The 20,875-nt window shown below is 42.2% G+C and overlaps 1 protein-coding gene across 17 annotated transcripts in view; it reads left to right on the top strand.

Moving 5' to 3' along the window:
* The first annotated feature begins 473 nt into the window (after positions 1-473).
* Positions 474-20,875, top strand: part of HERC1 (HECT and RLD domain containing E3 ubiquitin protein ligase family member 1) — a 232,895-nt gene continuing 212,493 nt past the window's right edge. For 14 of the 17 annotated variants that reach the window (XM_061431030.1, XM_061431043.1, XM_061431038.1 and 11 more), the window contains exon 1: positions 19,415-19,505. The gene's annotated coding sequence lies outside the window, so the exon portion shown is untranslated. Of the gene's footprint in view, positions 766-19,067; positions 19,158-19,414; positions 19,506-20,875 lie in introns of those variants that run through there. The other 3 variants (XM_061431034.1, XM_061431032.1, XM_061431035.1) reach the window with 2 other exon arrangements.

Below are 20,875 nucleotides of genomic sequence, written 5' to 3' on the forward strand. Positions count from 1 at the left end.
GAAAAAGCTTTAACTCGGGAGCAGAGGCTGCCACAAGCCTAGGTACTGAGCTGACTTTCATTCTCTGTGTTGTCCCAGCTGCCTGAGATGGCTTGCTTCTCAGGGACTGGGAGGTCAAGCCCCTCTGGCCTGGAGGGTTCAGGAGGGTAGGCAGCTTGAAGCCCCCTAGGTGGGTTCAGCCAGGCACAGCTAAAAGAGATAAAGAAGAATGTTAACATGTTCCAAATGTGCTCCACGGCTGCTGTATTGCAGGTTGGTGCTCTCTCTCCTATCAAACTGTTAAAAAATTTTGTTACTGAGAAGATGGTTTCTAACTTCATGTGTCTTTGGACGAAAGAGTTGAATTAGTTGACAGGCTGATTTGGTTATGACCAATAAAAACGTACCTGAGAAATCATGACACTTGCAGTTTATTTCAAATGTGGTAACTAGGAGCAAATTTCCCCAGAGGGCAAACAGGATACAGAGATTACGTCAAATGACATTTGTCAGCAGTTTGGAATTCAAGTTCCTGGAGCGACAGCAATTGATGGGCTGCAGTGAAATGAGTCTTTGCCTTCACCACTGGTGGCTCTGAAATCACTGTAACCTTTGGGAATGTATTTTTGTTGTCCAATCCAAGTTCATGAGCCCAGTGTACACTGAGGCCAAACAATCTGAAATGTTGGAGTTTGGAGCAGAGGAAGGTCTAATGCAAGGAGAACAGGCAGCTCATGCTGAAAAGACTGGACCTCTCCAATCATTTCAGGGGAAGAATTTTTACAGGTAAAATTTGGGTCAAGGGCTGCAGAATGTGTGTGACTTTCTTTTGATTGGTTGGGGATAAGATGACAGGGTGATGTCTTGGGAATCTCAACCTTCTGGTTCCAATCAGTCTGGAGTCTGTGTGCTTGTGATCAGCTTATAGTCACCATCCTCCACCTGGGTGGGGGTCTTAGTTTCTGTAGAAGAAATAGGCATCAGATTGTTATCTGTGTTCCTTCAAGAGCAACTAGTCATCCTGTAATTCTGCCATCCTGTTAACTGCTAGAGCCTGCTCTTTGGAACTTGGGGAAGGCCTAGAATATTAACACTTTTTTCTTTGTCTCTCCCCTACAAACAAAAATCAGGGGACCCAGAGGGGTGTTTGTACCCGGAGGTTCCTGCAGGGTACTGCTCAGTTTCAGTCCCCACTTTTCTGTGATAACTCCTCAATCTTAAGAGGAATAGGGCACGACAAGAAAGGAAATAAAGTTTTAGATGGATGCATTAATCATAAACTCAGCAGAGAAACTTGGTTTTACTGGGCTGCTGTGCTGTGCCCAGTCATGTCAGACTCTTGTGACCCCATGGACAGTAGTCCGCCAGGCTCCTCTGTCCATGGGATTTCCAGGCAAGAATACTGGAATAGGTTGCCATTTCCTTCTCCGGGGGATCTTCCCGACCTAGGGATGATCAAATCCGTGTCTCCTTTATTGGCAGGTGGATTCTTTACTGCTGAGTCACCTACGAATCCCTACCTTTTTTTAGTATTTTTAAACAAATACGTAGGCAGTTACTTTAGAAACAATTTTATGTGCCAATAATCTATAATGTGCTACCCTTACATCCAAATTTCCAAAAACAATTAGGAGTTTTTGAAAAGAAAACCACACCAAAAATTTTAATAGGCACTGGAGTTGTGGGAAAATTAAGTTTATTCTACTAGGAATCTCAACTTAGAATTGAGTATTCTCCAAAGTGGAGATTACATAGTGCCATTTCAGGAACAGACTATTCAACTCCCCTTCAACATTCAGAAATGACTCTCATAATAGTTAAACCACATCAAAACAGTCCAACATAATTAGACTTCAATATATTGGACAATTATATTCTTCTAAGATGCTAATAAACCAAAACCAGAAATACTAAAATCAAAAGAAAAGACATTGGTTTCAATTTGTTGGTGTCAAACTGTGTATTTCCCTAGGCTTGGTAATTCCATCTCTGAGAGTCTATCTGAAAGAATTCATAAATTTAGAAAGATCTGTATGCATATGTTCATCTCCTCATTGTGTGTAAGAGTGAAAAGATGGAAGCATCCTAAATGTCAACCTAAACATCTAACAATAGGGCACTGGTTAAGTAAACAACAGCATATCCATTCTGTGGAATGTTTGCAGCCATTGCTGATGGGTATCACAAAGACCTTGCTGCAGCTCAGGAAAAGGCTTGTGGTGTATACATCAGGTGAAAAAGTCAGACACAGCATGGTATAACTCTAATTATGGAAAGCCCAGATAGAAAAATAGACTGAATCTGTGACAACCTGAAGGGGTAGGGTGGGGAGGGATGTGGGAGGGGCGTTTAGGATGGAGGGGACACATGTATACCTATAGCCGATTCATACTGATGTATGGCAGATACCATCACAATATTGTAAAGTAATTATCCTCCAATTAAGATAAATAAATATTTAAAAATAAAAATAGATTGGAAAGAGTTGCAGAAAGATATCATTAGTGATTGTGTTAGGATAACAGAGAATTGTGGGTAATTTTTTTGGTACATGTTCCAAGTAAATTTTGTAGTTATATAAATTGTGGTAAGCAGAATAATGATCCCTAAAGATCTCCACATCCTAACTCCTGGAACCTGGGCGTGTGTTATCTTACATGGCAAAAGGGACTTTGCAAATGCAAATGTAAATTAAGGATTTTGAAATGGGGAGAGTATCCTAAATAATCCAAGTGGGTTCAAAGTATTCACAAAGTTCTTTTAAAAAGGGAGGTAGGAATATCATGGTCAGAGAAATATTATAGTATGTTAGATTGCTGGCTTTGAAAAGGGAGGAAAGTCACCATGAGCTAAGAAATTCAGGTGACCTCTAGAAATTAGAAAAGGCAAGAGAAAGATTCTTTTCCAGAGACTTCAGAAGGAACAGTCCTGCCAACATTTTGATTTTAGCCCAGAGAGACCCATTTCAGACTTCTGACCTCCAGAATTATGAGAAAATAAGTGTGGGAGTTTTTTATTTTCTTGTTGAGGTATAGTTGATTTATAATGCTATTAAGTTTCAGGTGTACAATATAGTGATTCACAATTTGTAAAAATAATACTGCATTTATAGTTATAAAATATTGGCCATATTCTCTGTGCTGTACAATATATCCTTGTGGTTTATTTTATATATAATAGTTTATAACTCTTAATCCACTGCCTCAATCTTGCCCCTCCCCACTTCCCTCTTTCCACTGGTAACCACTAGTTTGTTTTCTATGTCTGTGAGTCTGTTTCTTTTTTGTTGTATCCACCAGTCTGTTTTATTTTTATTTTTGACTGTGCCACAGGGCATGTGGGATCTTAGTGCCCCAGCCAGGGACTGAACTGATGCCCCCTGCAGTGGAAGCATGGAACCCTAACCACTGGATCACCAGGGAATTTCCTGGTTCAGTTTTCAGATCCATGTATAAATGCTAACATACTTTATTTGTCTTTCTCTGTAAATAAATGTGTTGTTTCAAGCCATTAAATTTGTGATAATTTGTTATGCAATAATAGGAAATAATTATAATACATATGCTAAAACTGAAATGAATACTATACAGAAGAAATTAATTTTCTAAAGTGTCAGCTATTACAAGAGTGTTACCAAACACAGTTGGATGATTATACATTTTCTGTATCCTTATGCCCATGAAATTTTCTCTTTGAATGGGGAAGAAGATTGATTTGTAGCATTGGCTTTGGAGGATCTGAATTTGCATCTCAGCCCCTCAGCTGTGTGACCTTGGGCAAATTTCCTAAAAATGTTTTTGACTCCTAATCTACATATATGTGGACCATGAAATATGATCATTTGTAGCTGCAGTGGGCCCCCCCCCCCAAAAAAATGCTTTTTTTTTCCTTAAATATTTCTTTTTGAAATTTAAAAAATAATATAACATTACAAACAGAATCAAAAGTGTAAAGGAAAACTCTTTATTTATTGGGTAAAATTCCTTTAACCAAACACAACAATTCTTTAGTGCATTTCCTTCTAGTCTTTTTTTTTCATATATACATTGTGTTGGCCAAGAAACTTGGTTGGAAGTAACCAAAGCCCAACTCGAAGTTCAGTTCAGTTCAGTTGCTCAGTCATGTCTGACTCTTTGCAACCCCATGAATCCAGCGCGCCAGGCCTCCCTGTCCATCACCGACTCCTGGAGTTTACCCAAACTCATGTCCATTGAGTCAGTGATGCCATCCAACTATCTCATCCTCTTGTCCCTTTCTCCTCCTGCCTTCAATCTTTCCCAACATTAGGGTCTTTTCAAATGAGTCAGCTCTTCGCATCAGGTGGTCAAAGGATTGGAGTTTCAGCTTCAACATCAGTCCTTCCAATGAACACCCAGGACTGAGATGGTTGGATCTCCTTGTAGTTCAAGGGACTCTCAAGAGTCTTCTCCAACACCACAGTTCAAAAGAATCAATTCTTCAGTGCTCAGCTTTCTTTATAGTCCAACTCTCACATCCATACATGACCACTGGAAAAATCACAGCCTTGACTAGACGGACCTTTGTTGGCAAAGTAATGTCTCTGCTTTTCAATATGCTATCTAGGTTGGTCATAACTTTCCTTCCAAAGAGTAAGTGTCTTTTCATTTCATGGATGCAATCACCATCGGCAGTGATTTTGGAGCCCCCAAAAATAAAGTCAGCCACTGTTTCCACTGTTTTCCCATCTATTTCCCATGAAGTGATGGGACCGGATGCCATGATCTTTGTTTTCTGAATGTTGAGCTTTAAGCCAACTTTTTCACTCTCCTCTTTCACTTTCATCAAGAGTCTCTTTAGTTCTTCTTCACTTTCTGCCATAAGGGTGCTGTCATCTGCATATCTGAGGTTATTGATATAACCTCAAAGTAGCTTAGGCAAAAAGCAAACCAAAAAAAGGAAATCTGTTGGTTCAGTAACAGGGAAGGGTCCTGGCTTTTGGAATATAGGTAGATTCAGGAACTTCCCTGGTGGCCTAGTTGCTAAGACTTTATGCTCCTAATGCAGGGGTCCGGGTTCAATCCCTCATTGTGTACTAGATCCCACATGCTGCAACTAAGAGTTTGCATGATGCAACTAAGATCTGGCACAGTTAAATAAATAAATAAAAGTAAGTATATATTTTAAAAGGAATATAGCTAGATTCATGTGCTCAAGTGTTGTTGTTAGGGTCCTGTGTCTCTCCATGCCCCAGCTCTGCTCTTCTGTGTGGCTTCAATATCAAGGGAGCTCTCTCTAAGTTGTGGGAAGAATTGCTAACAGCAAAGTGACCTTCTGTGGTCCTTAACAGCCCTTGATCAGAGAGGAAGACAAAGTATCCATGTACCAAATGTCATTCTAAGTCTCTGATTGGCCTTCCATGGGTCACATGCCTTTCCCCTGGACAAATAATTGTGGGAAGGGGAAATAGGTATCATGACTGTCTGGATTGGTGTCATTTTGCCCACTCCTGAAAGAAGGGATTGGGAGAAACAGTGTGATCACCATACAACCAGGGGGAGGGGCAGTTCCTTTAGCAAACATGAGGTGTTGGACATGCAAAAACAGGAGCTATCCTCCATCCATAAATGGCAACCCACTCCAAAATGCATAGCACAGTCTAAGGTGAACATTCTTGTCACCACCATTGGATCAAGAAATAGAATCTTGCCATCTACTTCAAAAGCCCCATACATGGGCCCCTTTCTAATCACAACCCTCCCCAGATCCTGATTTTTTAATGACCATCCAAATGTATATCCCTAAACTGAACTTTAGTCTTGCCCATTCCAAGTTGATATATCCCTAAATCTCTTTCAACTCTTATCTCTCCCTCTACCCCTTTACCCAATCTGTTGAAGAATGCTTTTGACTTGCACAAATGCCCAGTCTGAATTTTACTGATTGCATATTCTCGATGTAGTTTGACATGTTTCTCTGCCCCCTAAATTTCCTGCAAATATGTAGCTGCATTCAGAGACTGGATTAGACTCAGGTTTGATCCCTTTTGGCAAGACTAAAAGCAATGTTTTTTTATAAGCCAACTCTCATATCCATATATGATTACTGGAAAAACCATAGTTTTAACTAGATGGACCTTTGTCAGCAAAGTAATGTCTCTACTTTCTAATACAATTTCTAGGTTGGTCATAACTTTTCTTCCAAGGAGCGAGCAACTTTTTATTTCATGGTTGCAGTCACCATCTCCAGTGATTTTGGAGCCCAAGAAAATAAATTCTGTCACTGTCTCTGTTGTTTCCCCATCTATTTACCATGGAGTAATGGGACTGGATGCTATGATCTTAGTTTTCTGAATGTTGAGTTTTAAGCCAACTTTTTCACTCTCCTCTTTTACTTTTATCAAGAGGCTCTTTCTGCCACAAGTGTGGTGTCATCATATGTGAGGTTATTGATATTTCTCCCAGCAATCTTGATTCCAGCTTGTACTTCATCCAGCCCGGCATTTTGCATGATGTACTCTGCATTTAATTTAAATATACAGAGTGACACTATACAGCCTTGATGTACTCCTTTCCCAATTTGGAACTAGTTTGTTGTTACATGTCAGGTTCTAACTGTTGCTTCTTGACCTGTACAGATTTCTCAGGAGGCAGATAAGGTGGTCTGGAATTCCCATCTCTTGAAGAATTCTCCATAGTTTGTTGTGATCAATGCAGTCAAAGGCTTTGGCATAGTCAATAAAGCAGAACACCACACAAGAGACAATACACAAGAGAACAACACAAGACAAGAGAAGATTTAGAAAACTCTACACATGGATATCACCAGATCCAGATGGTCAATACCAAAATCAGGTTGATTATATTCTTTGCAGCCAAATATGGAGAAGCTTTATACAGTCAGTAAAAACAAGACCTGGAGCTGACTGTGGTTCAGATCATGAACTCCTTATTGTGAAATTCAGACTTAAATTGAAGAAAGTAGGAAAACCATTAGACTATCCAGGTATGACCTAAATCAAATCCCTTGCGATTATACAGTAGAAGTGACAAATAAATTCAAGGGATAAGATCTGATAGACAAAGTACCTGAAGAACTATGGACAGAGGTTCATGACATTGTATAGGAGGCAGTGATCAAGATCATCCCCAAGAAAAAGGAATGCATAAAGGCAAAATGGCTGTCTGAGGAGGCCTTACAAATAGCTGAGAAGAGAAGCTAAAGGCAAAGGAGAAAAGGAAAGATATACCCATTTGAACGCAGAGTTCCAAAGAATAGCAAGGAGAGGTAAGAAAGCCTTCCTCAGTGATCAGTGCAAAGAAATAGAAGATGCAAGAGTTTGGGCTTATTGAAATGATTCCTTTGACATGTACCTTAACTATCCAGGACCAGTACCCTGTTTTTCTCCATCCTGAACTTTCCTCAGGGTACACCAGCAGGGGTGACTGCTGTGCCTGATGGCTTCATGATTGCAACATCCTTTGTTTACTGAAATGGCACATGACATTCCTCTTCCACAATTCCATGTATAAGAGAGATCACGCAATATTTCCTGTTGGTGTCACTTTCTCTTTCGTTATAGCTCCCTGCATGAGTGAGATCTATCCCATTTCATTGGCCTTATCTTCAAGAAGTGCCATATCCATCTTTGTCTTAAACAACTAAATATTTGATATGAACTGTATGGAAAGGCAGCTAACTATCTCTAGGAGCTATCCTCCCCACTCCACCCCCCATCCTTTTCCTTTTAGTAATAGATCCCACCGAGCCTATGATCATCTAGTTAGAGACCACATAATCTAGCTTCCCTGATAGCTAGGTGTGGTCATTTGAATAAGTTTTGGCCAATAGGACATGAGTGGAAGGAATGTCTGCAAACTCCAGAGGTGGAGCCAGCAGATTTGTTCATCTAGTAACTTTGACCTTTGAGAGATACCAGTGAATATCTGCTGGGCTCTTGTATTGAGAAGACAGAAACTGGGAGCCACAGGATGGGTGCTTTCTGTCATGGGGACAAGAAACAAGGAGAGGTGGTTTGCAAAGGAAGGAGAATAGAGCAGATGCAAAACAAGAGGCACAGTAGGGGTACTGTGAGGGCTGATGATGCTTAGAGGCAGCTCTCCTGGTCCTGGCTCTCATTCCTCATGAGTGAGGACATGCTACTCCTGCCCTTGGGTCCTTTTAATAGACTCCCTATTTTCCTTCAATGAATTTGAGTGAGTTTTCCATTATTTGCAAGAAAAGGGGATTCATAAAGATGTGGAATAACCAGATAACCCTTTCTTTTTTATTTTTTAAATTAATTAATTGATTGCTTTTTGGTTGGGCTGGGTCCCCGTCACTACGCGGGCTTTCTCTAGTTGCAGTGAGCAGGGGCTGCTCTTCATCATGATGTGCAGTCTTCCCACTGCAGTGGCTTCTCTTGTTGCAGAGCACAAGCTCTAGGCGCATGGGCTTCAGTAGTTGCAGCTTATGGGCTTTAGGGTGTGGGCTCAGCAGTTGTGGTACACCGCCTTAGTTGCTCAGCAGTGTGTGGACTCTTCCCAGTCACGGACCAAACTCGTGTCATTGTGGCAGATTCTTATCCACTGAACTACCAGAGAAGTCAAGATAACCCTTTCTTTTGTATATGGGAGCAGAGAAGTTGTGGCAGGAAAATTTATTGAGATGCTGTATTTTGCTTCTGCTGTTGTGGGAGGATTAGAAAGAATGACAGTCTTTTGTTGCTGTTGTTGTTTATTCTTGGGATTTTCCCTCCTTGTGCTAAGCGGGTGGACAGACTTCGGGTTTCCCACCTCAGAAGGTAGAAGAAGTTACCTAAGGCAACCTGCTGTCTGAGGTTTGGTTTCCAAAAGATTGAGCGTCTTAGAGGGGATTATTCTGAAGCTACGGAGAGAGAGGTTAAGTGTTCCAGGGTGGGATAGCTGGAAGCAAGGAGAGTGAAAGGAGAGTCCTTGCTATCTCAAGGAGAAGGATGAAAGTCTATATATTCAAAAGTCTGTGACTTTTGGGAAACTGTACCCTAATCTGGTCCCAGGCAGATTCCAGGACCTCAGAGGGGACTGGAGGCCTGGTGCATACAAAGTGACGGGATTTGGCATTTCAGGACTAACTGTCACTTCCTGACAATAATATTTTATTTATAAAAACAGGGGAAGTTTGACAGATTTGGTCTACAGGCCATTGTTTGTTAATCCTTTAATTAGAACATCATCATTCAGGAACCCTTGGTGAATTAGTAGATATGGATATTAGACATCAGTAGACATTAAAATCTTAAAAAGGCATGGTGTGCTTCCTGCAGTCTTGCCAAACATTGCTTTTAGTCTTGCCAAAAGGGATCAAACCTGAGTCTAATCCAGTCTCTGAATGCAGCTACATATTTGCAGGAAATTTAGGGGGCAGAGAAACATGTCAAACTGCATCGAGAATATGCAATCAGTAAAATTCAGACTGGGCATTTGTGCAAGTCAAAAGCATTCTTCAACAGATTGGGTAAAGGGGTAGAGGGAGAGATAAGAGTTGAAAGAGATTTAGGGATATATCAACTTGGAATGGGCAAGACTAAAGTTCAGTTTAGGGATATACATTTGGATGGTCATTAAAAAATCAGGATCTGGGGAGGGTTGTGATTAGAAAGGGGCCCATGTATGGGGCTTTTGAAGTAGATGGCAAGATTCTATTTCTTGATCCAATGGTGGTGACAAGAATGTTCACCTTAGATTGTGCTATGCATTTTGGGGTTTCATTTGTTTTTTGTTAATATATTTTTTAAAGAGTACTAAGGACAACATAGAATTCTGGAGATGTTCAGTTCAGTTCAGTTCAGTAGCTGAGTCATGTCCAACTCTTTGCGACCCCATGAACTGTAGCACACCAGGCCTCCCTGTCCATCACCAACTCCTGGAGTTCACCCAAACCCATGTCCATCGAGTCGGTGATGCCATCCAACCATCTCATCCTCTGTCGCCAGCATCAGGATCTTTTCAAATGAGTCAGCTCTTTGCATCAAGTGGCCAAAGGATTGGAGTTTCAGCTTCAACATCAATCGTTCCAATGAACACCCAGGACTGATCTCCTTTAGGATGGACTGGTTGGATCTCCTTGCAGTCCAAGGGACCCTCAAGACTCTTCTCCAACAACACAGTTCAAAGCATCAGTTCTTTGGCACTTAGCTTTCTTTATAGTCCAACTCTTACATCCATACATGACCACTGGAAAAACCATAGCCTTGACTAGACAGACCTTCGTTGGCAAAGTAATATGTCTGCTTTTTAATAAGCTATCTAGGTTGGTCATAACTTTCCTTCCAAGGAGTAAGCGTCTTTTCATTTCACGGCTGCAATCACCATTGGCAGAGATTTTGGAGCCCAGAAAAATAAAGTCTGACACTGTTTTCACTGTTTCCCCATCTATTTGCCATGAAGTGATGGGACCAGATGACATGATCTTCGTTTTCTGAATGTTGAGCTTTAAGCTCAACTTTTTCACTCTCCACTTTCACTTTCATCAAGAGTCTCTTTAGTTCTTCTTCACTTTCTGCCCATGAGGGTGGTATCATCTGCATATCTGAGGTTATTGATATTTTTCCCGGCAATCTTGATTCCAGCTTATGCTCCCTCCAGCCGAGCATTTCTCATAATTTGCTCTGCATGTAAGTTAAATAAGCAGGGTGACAATATACAGCCTTGACGTACTCCTTTTCCTATTTGGAACCACTCTGTTGTTCCATGTCCAGTTCTAACTGTTGCTTCCTGACCTGCATACAGGTTTCTCAAGAGGCAGGTCAGGTGGTCTGGTATTCCCATCTCTTTCAGATTTTTCAACAGTTTTTTGTGATCCACACAGTCAAAGGCTTTGGCATAGTCAATAGGGCAGAAATAGATGTTTTTCTGGAACTCTCTTGCTTTTTCCATGATCCAGCAGATGTTGGCAATTTGATCTCTGGTTCCTCTGCCTTTTCTAAAACCAGCTTGAACATCTGGCAGTTCACGGTTCACATATTGCTGAAGCCTGGCTTGGAGAATTTTGAGCATTACTTTACTAGCGTGTGAGATGAGTGCAATTGTGCGGTAGTTTGAGCATTCTTTGGCATTGCCTTTCTTTGGGATTGGAATGAAAACTGACCTTTTCCAGTCCTGTGGCCACTGCTGAGTTTTCCAAATTTGCTGGCATATTGAGTGTAGCACGTTCACAGCATCATCTTTCAGGATTTGAAATAGTTCAACTGGAATTCCATCACTTCCACTAGCTTTGTTCGTAGTGATGCTTCCTAAGGCCCACTTGACTTCACATTCCAGGATGTCTGGCTTTAGGTGAGTGATCACACCATCGTGATTATCTTGGTCATGAAGATCTTTTTGTACAGTTCTTCTGTGTATTCTTGCCACCTCTTCTTAATATCTTCTGCTTCTGTTAGGTCCCTACCATTTCTGGGGCTATTAGGTGTCATGATTCTTTCCATATGCAGAGAGCTACTTTGGGAATGAAGCCACCCGGGAAGAATGCAGGGTCTCAAGACGGAATGTGAGACTAAATTCCATAATGATCTTGTTTGATTACCTGCGTCCAGCCATTCCTTAAGATTGATATACCCATGAAATCTTCAGTTATATGAATCAGTAAAGTCCCTTTTTATTTCTACTGCTTTGGTTTGCAACCAGGAGTCCATCCACAAGTCAAAAGGATCTTGACTAGTCTTTGTTGAATATTTCTCAAGAAACTGATAATGCTGTTGGATTTTTGGTGTTGGTTTCAACTGTCTGCAGTAACTCACATTCACTGCCACACACAGGCAAACCTGTTCTTCATTCTCTTTGTGCTTTTGAAAGCTTTATTCCATATTTCATAACGGTGGGGCCCATTGTCATTCCCTAAGACATGTTTCATTGTAGTCCCATTTGAAGTTGGCAAAGCTCACTGAGGGAGGAGATGGGAAGGAATCTTCTGCCAAAGGAGGAAGAAGATCCTGTCACCCGAACAGCTGGCACGTTCATTGGGTTGGTCTGAAGTAAGGGGAAGTCATGTGTTTCAAGTATCTTTCATTTATTCATTCATTATGTATTTATTGACTTTCAGGCACTGCACATGACAGCCCCAGGCTCAGCTTTCAGGGAACTCACAGCTGGGGTGTGAGGTGGGCTGAAGAGTTATGTAGCACAACCTGGGGAGCTCTCAGAGGCCTACTTGTCTGGTCTGATTCAGTCCCCTCTTCCAGTTGCTGAAATTTCCATCATTTGATTTCTCTCTTTTTAAAAAAAAAATTATTTCTTAATATTACTGCCATACTCCCAGAAAGCCCAGTTTAGAATGCAGATGTGTTAACTAGAGAGATGAGCACACTTTAGGACACAATACTGCTATGGTAAAGTGTAGGAAAGGACAGACACAATACATTTTGATGAGGAGACAGCCTGGAGCCCAGGTGTTGTCAAAAATAAGAGGAAGATGGCCATGGGAGAAAGGGTAGGGGAAGGAGAAGTTGAGAAGCATCTATTATTTCACCGTTTTTTCTCAGGTTTTGGCAGTATCCATGCCTAGAACATCTCTCTCTGGCAAGAAAGTGGGACTTACTATTTTATTTATTTATTTATATTTGGCTGCACTGGGATTTAATTGCAGCATGTGTAATCTAGGTCCCTGATCAGGGATTGAACCTGGATGCCCTGCATTGGGATTATGGAGTTTTAGCCACTGGATCACCAGGGAAGTCCTGGGACTTACTATTTTGTATTCTAGGCTTTGATGTTGGACAGAACTGTGTTTGTATTCCAGCTGGTGACCTGCACCAAGTCACTTCTAAATTGTCAGCCTCAGTTTCCTTATCTATATAATGCAGAGAAAATACTCGCCTTACTGGATGGTGGTGGAAGTAAAAGATATTAATTTATCTAAAGAGCTCAGTAGAGAGCCCAAGCACATTGGTTTTTCTCAGTGAATATTAGTTTCTTCCTTTAGTTGAATAATCCCAGTCATTTGACAACATTTAAGACAAAGAGAAGAAAAACTTCAAATGGCTCTTTAGATCAGCAATATAGATGAAATTTTAGAGGGGAAATTTTATCCTTTTAAATAGAAAGAAAGAGAAGATTAGCCCAGTCCTTTCAGTTGGTATTCTACGACGACATTTCTCAATATCCTACTTTCTAGTATTCTATAGTATTTCTCTTCCTGGCCTATTTTAGCCCCATTAAGTCAAGCCTAACTAACCCTCTCTATGTCAGAGATAAGGGGTCATAGAGTTCTTCCCTTAGTTTGTTTTCTGTTTTCTCAAAATATCAGCTTTTGGTGCCCAAGGCAATCAGGAAATGAGGGGAGTTTCCTTTTCTGGGAAACAGATAGTTAAAAATAATGATTTATTGAGTACTGGCTGTGTGCCAGGCAAATGGGCTCTGCAACTTACATGGTTTCTTTAATCTTTACAATAATCCTGTGAGTGGGGATTTCTATCACATATTTATAGAGCCCTTTAGGGTTGTTCTGAGGATTAGATGAAATCGTGTTTGAAAAGTGCTTAGAACACTTAGATTCAGTAAATGATGCTGGTGTTGGTTTAGTTCCTAAGTCGAGTCAGATTCTTGTGACCCCATGGACTATATATAGCCTGCCCGGCAACTCATCCATGGGATTTCCCAGGCAAAAATACTGAAGTGGGTTGCATTTTCCTTCTCCAGAGGATCTTCCCAACCTAGGGATCAAACCCACATCTCCTCCATTGGCACTTGGATTTTTTACCACTGAACCACCAGGGCCTTCCCTCAATAGATGTTAGCTGTCCTTATACTATTATTTTCAGTGAAGAAATTCAGGCTCAGGTTGGTTAAGATATTCACCTGAAGTCATCCAGCTAGAAGGCTGAAGAAGGATCCCAAATCTCACTATGTGATGTACGAAGTCAATGTGAGAGATCCATTCTGTTTTACAGCATCTTGTTTGAAATAACAAAGCACTAATCAATTGGAACAAGGACCAAAGTTTCAACCCTGTGTTAGCCTGACAGTCCAGTGAATGTTCACCATGATTTTGGGCCAAAACAGTTCTTCCCTTCCTGATCTCCTGATCTGCTCCTTGTATAGATGCTAACTTCAGTCTTTCCAGTTCCCAGAGCATAGCCTTACAAGACTCAGCTGCTTTTCCACACACATTTCCCACTTCTCAAACCATTAGCGAATACTAAGATGTATATCTATGTCATACCCTGTACTTCCTCTTGGCCCCCTGGGATTATCCTAGGGAAGGGCACTGATCCTAGCCTGGACAATCAGCACGTTTTCTCTCTTAATTTCAAACTTGAATTAAGAATGATAGTCCCTTTCTAATGGTGGAAATAGTAAGGTGGGAAAACTTGGGGGTGCTGTATTTTCTGATATATGAAGAAAGTCAGTCTTGAAAGAAACTGAAGCCAATGCAACAAGGGAAGCAAAGATGCAGCAAGGGAATTCTGGTGGTGCTGAAGTTCTTGGTTCTACAAGTTCCCGAAGCCTCGGTTTACTGTCCCCCACCACCTGATTTTGACTGTTGACATTTTTTTGGATTCATTAAGCTAATTCTTCTCCTTTTCTTTGCCAAACAAGTTCAGGCAGCAAGTTTCTGTCACTTTCTTTTATAGTATTCAGAACTTTCTATTAATAACTTGTGTTATAATTATTTGTATATACTTCCCCTCTACTACTTTCTTTCTAGAACAAAGATATGCATTGTTCATCTTATTCCCACTGTGCTACCATAGTGTCTGGTATGGGGAGCACTATATACTTCTTCCCTTCTCAATGGAGGCACCCTTTCCCCCCTGTAGCTTCATTTTCTTTCCTCAGGATGAATGTTCCATTCCCTGCTGCTGAGTGAGAAAAACTGTCTGCCTCAGGCAGTTGTGTTTTGATGAAACAACACTCACAAACTCTTGTAAAAATAAGCTAATTTACCTAAAAATGGTAACTGAATTATGGCCTAAAGAAACTAATGAGGTCAGTGAATACTGGTGAGATAATGGATGGTCCTGTTTTAGGTGATATTTCACTTAGAATGTGAATTTCTAGTGGGAACTCTGTAAAGTTTGCACTCAATGACAAGGGACTCCATTTCCAAAAGAACTACCTGTCAAACCTGTGGCCCTATTTTTAGTATCCCTGCTTCCCTTGAAACCTCTTTGGCAGATCAATGATTCATTAGGGAGAAAAGATGTACTGAGTGGGAGAAAATAGGTACGGAGTGTGTTCTCAGTAGATACACTTAACAAAAATTCTAGGCAACTTTTGTGACCTGGAGGTTGGTATTTTGAGAATACATTATTATCAGAATATGTAACTTTTTCTATTTAGCTATCAGCTCCAGGGTGAAGTTCTGTCTAGAAATCTCTTTTTTGAGACTATTTATTTTCTGCACAATCTTTTAGCTCAAATCATACTGCTTTTTATTGATTGCTGATTTTGTTTGTTCCATGCAAGTCTCTGTCTTCCAGAATAATTTAATTAGTCCTTGGGTTTGGTCAGTTTCCAATTTTATGAGTACCCAGAGAAAGTTGCAATGGGTTATACTGTTTAAAGAATGATGTATTCCAGAGGACCTACTAAAATATCTATCATACATCTATAAATATCAACTTGCAATAAATATCTCACCCTTCCTTTGGATCCTGCTTCTCTTGTGGAGTGGTAAGGTAAATGAGTTTCAGAAGTTGGGTGTCTAACTTTACAATTTTGCTCATTCCACCAACAAAAAATACAGGGGAGTGGAATCCACATTGTTGGTAGTTTAGCTATCTTTTCATGGACATTTATCTCCATTTTCACTTTTCAGGACCCAAATGGCATGGACCTGCTTCATACAGCCTATAGTTTCAGCATGAAGTCTTATACACAGTAGGCACCAATAAATGTGAGAAATAATTGAGTAATATATACACTCTCTTGGAACATGCTTAAGGATAGTGCTGATATCTATCTCAGTCTTTTTGTAAAAAAAAAAAAAAGTGGAATACACAGAAACACATACAAATAAGGTATTGTTTTCACATTTTGGAAAAGCTTTTCTGATAGGCAGTATTGCTTGGATCAGAAAGACTGGCTGAAGGAAACTCCTGGAGACCAAGTACTAAAGGGGAATGTATTCTCCTTCTTCGGTATTTAAACAGAAGCTGTAAGAACAAAATGTTTCTAATGAAGATACCACTGATTTTTCCCTCCATTAATTCCATCTTTCTTCAAAACTAATGGGTATATACAATGACTCCACATCAAAGGCTCTTTTCTAATTGTTTAGGAGATGTGAGTTTTATTAGAACAAAGCAAAATTCACAACCCACAACACAGCAATTTCTTGAAGTTATTTTGGAGTTGATTTATGAATTGCTCTTTAGGAAATGGGCTGGATCCTCAAGATGTGTGCTAGGCTTAAAAAACCTTCTCCAGGATGTGTTTCAGCCCTTTCCTTCCTCTCAATCCTTCCCCCCATACCCTTGTCACTTGGAGTCTCCTCACACTGTATTATACTAATCAACTCCCTCCCCTTCCCCCTCCCATTACACCATAAGCTCACTGAAGGTAGGTATTAAAGCTTGCTCAACTTAGTATATTCTGAGTCTTGCACAAGTGCCTGATTTATGATAGGCATTCAACAAAGATCTGTTAAATGAACGAATGAAAATAATGCATCATATCTGCAGAGTTAGGCTTACAAGTACTTTCCTGTGTTATTCGACTCCCATGATACCCCAAGGCAGGTAAGATATCCATTATTGGCCCTATTTACAGATGTTAGAGGAGATTCAGAAAGGCTGTGTAAACTGAGGGCAGATAAGCCGCAATTTCAGGAGACACCAGGATTCACGATTGTGGATTCCTTCTCTGGAGCCCAAAACAAACTTACCCCCTGAATCCTTTCAACTTTCTCCCTGTTCTGCCTCCTGTTAGTTGCTTTCACCTGTGACTTAGCTCCACTTTTTATTTCAGTTCAGTTCAGTTGCTCAGTCGTGTCCGACTCTTTGCGACCCCACGAACCGTAGCACGCCAGGCCTCCCTGTCCATCACCAACTCCCGGAGTTTACCCAAACTCATGTCCATTGAGTCAGTGATGCCATCCAACCATCTCATCCTCTGTCGTCCCCTTCTCCTCCTGACCTCAATCTTTCCCAGCATCAGGGTCTTTTCAAATGAGTCAGCTCTTCGTATCATATTCCCCATATACAGATGAAAGATGAAAAAAATGTATTTTTCTGTTGATTTTCCACTTCCTCTATCTGGGACCTCCTGGTTGAGTTGTAGGGTTGTGGAGTACGTGGTATGAGATGGGGATGATGTGTGTGTGAGAAAAGATGTAGCTGGTTGTGGTGGTCAGAGTGTGTAGCTCCAAGATCAGGCAGGAGCCTACAAAGATGAGGCCTTGGTTTTCAGTTCCCTTTATTTCCACCAACTCCCCATGACCCCACCCTCTCATCAGCAACATTTTTCTCCAGGGGAAATTTGAATAAAATCAACTGGTAGAATTTGGAGTATGATGCTGATTATGAGACTTCAGTAGATATTTTTCTTTGTTGTTGTTTCTAAAAAATATTTATTTGGCTGCACCACATCTTAGTTGTGGCACATCAGATCTTGGATCTTCACTGCGGTATATGGGATCTTTTAGTTTTGGCATGAAAAATTTTTAGTCTAGTTTCTTGACCAGTGATCGAACCCAGGCCCCCTGCCACTGGATCACTGGCGAAGTCCCTAGCAGATGTTGATTTGATTATTTAAGAGTGGCCAAGAAAGGGGGGGAGTGATGAAGGTGAGGGTGGAAGGAATTCAGGGCTTACTTGCTGATATTATTTGTATTTCATAATTGTATGCAATTGGAGTCAATTGTATCCCTTTCTCCTTTCCACACTGTCCTGAGGGGGGAAGCTAAGGAGAGGGCAAAGGAGGATAAGTGGAGTTCTAGTGAAGTTTTACAAATCCAAGAAAAATGGAATGTCATGGGATGCTTTGAGTGGCACTGATGCCTACATCATCAACAAGCTAACATGAAGCTGGCAAGGGAACTTGTTAATCTTGTTTCTGCTTTACACACAATACCCAGATCATAAAGCACTGGTAACAATGACATCACTTCACAGATACCCACTCCCTCACATCTAGTTTACCAGAAATAGTCATATATTTCACAGATAGAAACTTAAAAGTTATACACACAATAAGGCTTAGCATTTAATGATTAATGTCAAGAGATTTATATATATTTTATTCTTCAGACACCCTGTGATAATAAGAACTAACATTATGAGTTAACAGATAAAGGCCCTCTGAGGTTCAGAGAGCTCAAGCAACTTGTCCAAAGTCACATACCTGGTGAGTGGGACTTCAGAATTCCCTCTCACCTATGTCTGACAGTGAGATAAATTATTTGACAGTTAAGTAACTCTTGGGCTAAACTGCTTCCCATATAGCCACGGGACAAGCACTCCCTTTTCTGCCTATACCACAATTTTTTTACATTAGTGACACCTACATGGCCTGTATGTTGTACATTCCTCATATGAGGGCAAAGATCGGCTCCATGATCTTAGTCAGTGACACATATTGGTGCTTGTTAGAAAATTTCCAACGAAGGATACCAGGATGATGACTAAAAATGCAGTCTTGGAGTAAGAACAGGTACAGAAGGAAGAAGCGGCCAGGTATTGTCATTAGACAATTTAATGAGCACCTGGACCGGTGTTAGGTGCTGGGGGACATAGTGATGACTAAGCCAGTCACGGACCTTTCACTCAGAAGACTTCATTGTAGAGGTCGAGATCAAGGTCATAATTTACCCGTGTTGCTCAGGAGAAAAAAAAAAAAAAAAATAAGAGTCCTCGCAGGCCCCAGAGTCTGCGGGGTTTTGGCATTCCTGCAGCGCAAAGACACGAATAATAAGCTAGAACTCAGTCAAGTGAAACGCTTTCACGTGACTGAACCTGACCGGCCAGAAGTCTTGAGCTGGTTGTCGTGGGAGATAAAGCACACTGAGCGCGTCGCGCGCGTCCGAGATAAAGGGGTGTGCCCGCCCAGCCCCTGCAGCCAGTTTTTCCCGGCGTTCCTCCATCCCGCAGCACCAGGTGGCGGGGCGGAGGGGTCTTCCACGCCCACCACGAGGAAAAGGGGGAGCGCTGGCCACCTCCGTACTCCTCATCGCCCTTTATGAAACGCTCCTAACTGTGTTCATAGGCGGAATCCGAGGAGTGCAGACTCCGCGAGGGCTGAAAGGTGAGAGCTGCGCCGCGGCGGGGTGTTCCCAGAAGCTAAGCTCCCCACCCCCATCCATTAAATCTCCGTCCCTTTTGCCGTCCTCCAGCAACCTCGCCCGTGCGCTCCTCCCCCAGTCGCTCTCGCCTCCCGCGCTGGGCCTGGTGGGCGGGGCGAGGGCTCCAAACTGCGCGAGAGTTCCGCCCAAGTGCCGCGAGACTCGCCTGCCGCCGCTGCCGCCGCCTCTTACGTCTTTCCCTTTGACAAGTCGCCGCTGCTGCAGCAAAAATAAAGGACGCGGCCACCGCAGCCGCTGCCGCGGGTCGCCGGAGCCCTGTCCCACCCCCGTCAGCTCTGGAGCCGCGTATGGTAACGCCTCCTTTCTGCTCTCCTGGCCGCCTGTGCGTGCGTCCCGCCGGCCCGGCATGGCCGGCCGGAGCCGTTCGGGAGCCACCGCTGAGAGGGGCCGCCGGGGTCCCGGGTGGGCGGCCAGCGGAGGCCTGAGGAAACTCTCCTGGCGCGGTGCGGCTCCCCTGCCCCCTGAGGCCTCTTGCCTCCCAGGCGCCTGCAGAGCCGCGTTAGAAGCCGAGCCGCCGACCCCAGAGGGCGGAGGGACCCGCCCCTCCAGCGGCTTGCTACCTGTCCCTCGGTCCTCGGTGGTCGCATCGCTGACCACCTTCCCCACCCCTTTATCCGCTAACGAGAGCCCCGCCCCCGGCCAGGGCTTGGACCGGGGCGGGCGGTGGGGTGGGGTGGAGTGGCGGCCCGACTCCTTCTCGGGATCCGAGGAGAGCCGCGACCCCGGTGCTCACCGTTATCTTCTCCCTTTTGAGGGGTGGAGGTTGGGACGACGTGCCTTTCAACCCTTTTCTATGCCTTTTGGGTGGGGAAGGCTCATCATCTGGTAAACCTTTCTCCGAATCTTCCGCCTCATAATTTATAAAGCTTCTGCTACAGGGAGAGGAGAAGAGATGCATTGTTAAGTCTCTGGGGTGAGATGAGGAGGATGATGACAGGAGCTGTCTCAAAGAACATGGTGAAACCTTTTTTGTGATGGGTGGCAGGTTCATGGGAGACACGAGGAGGACCAGAGCTGATACCACCTCCCACCTCTCCCAGTAGGTTATGTAAAAGACATGCTGTGCATCGTAGAGAGCTGTAAAACACAGGGACGGACTTTGCCTTAATTGAAAAACGATTTCTGTTATACTGTAGAAAATAAGGATACTCAGGAAACAGGGAATACCAAATCTGAGCAAACTAACCTATCCTTGTAGTTCCATTTCCAGAGGTAGCATGTCAAGCTTAACATTCTGGTTTGTTTCCTAACAGACACTTTAATTTTTTCAAATAGTGTTTGGCTCATCCTTGATTGGGACTTGCAAAACTGTTTTGTTTTATTTGAGTCACTTCTTAGGCTTGCTTGATTAAAACTGGCTATTTCTTCATTAGCACTGGCTGTACTGTATCATCACTGTTTCTTTCATTGGGCCCTCTTCCAAAATGATTGTTCGCTAAATGCTCTTGAAAAATAAAACATTAAAAATTATTATCAACTTGATCTAGTACATATGTGTTGTTACAATCATGCCTGTGGTGACGGTGCTGTAAAGGAGTAGTGTTTGTGAAAAGCAAATTAACTTTGATTATTAATGGTGGGAAGAAACCTGTTTACCATAAGGTTTTATAAAATTGACTTCCATTGGTTATTTTTAGACCAAAATCATTGGGTGACATTG

This window comes from Bos javanicus, chromosome 10 (genome assembly GCF_032452875.1).
Source record: "Bos javanicus breed banteng chromosome 10, ARS-OSU_banteng_1.0, whole genome shotgun sequence".
NCBI lineage: Eukaryota > Metazoa > Chordata > Mammalia > Artiodactyla > Bovidae > Bos > Bos javanicus.